Source organism: Sinocyclocheilus grahami, unplaced genomic scaffold (assembly GCF_001515645.1).
Source record: "Sinocyclocheilus grahami isolate Dianchi unplaced genomic scaffold, SAMN03320097.WGS_v1.1 scaffold529.1, whole genome shotgun sequence".
Classification (NCBI taxonomy): domain Eukaryota; kingdom Metazoa; phylum Chordata; class Actinopteri; order Cypriniformes; family Cyprinidae; genus Sinocyclocheilus; species Sinocyclocheilus grahami.
In genome coordinates this window covers 145,075-145,463 of record NW_015505708.1, presented here as the reverse complement: position 1 = coordinate 145,463, position 389 = coordinate 145,075, and the positions used below count along the sequence as shown (strand labels likewise).

The window sequence follows — 389 nt, the reverse complement described above, 5'->3', positions numbered from 1 at the left end:
GACTCAGCATCCAAGGACGACTTTCTGGAAAACAGCCAGGGAAGCCAGGACAACATATTTCAGCCACCGGAAACACCAGAGCCACAGCCCCGCTCACCGGACACATTATCCCTCTCTCCAGCATCTCCACTTCTAAGCTTCTCACAGAAAATGGAGGAACTGGTTTATGCTGGGACCAAACTCTCCCACTCTTTCGCTGCAAGCCCCCAGATATCAACTAAGAAACGGCGGGCCCCACAACCAGCTCGTACTCCTCCTCCTATGAGAGCTCCTCGGCCGCTGCCACAACGCCGGGGCCCAAACCCTCCATCTGCTGTAGGTGAACCAAAAACAACTGATAACAGCTCTCAGCGATATGTGTCGGGTAATACTATAATAGCAGCACCATT

General features: G+C 53.0%; 1 protein-coding gene across 1 annotated transcript in view; it reads left to right on the top strand.

Moving 5' to 3' along the window:
- Positions 1–389, top strand: part of gbe1b (glucan (1,4-alpha-), branching enzyme 1b) — a 200,863-nt gene that overhangs the window by 144,857 nt on the left and 55,617 nt on the right. The window lies entirely within an intron of this gene.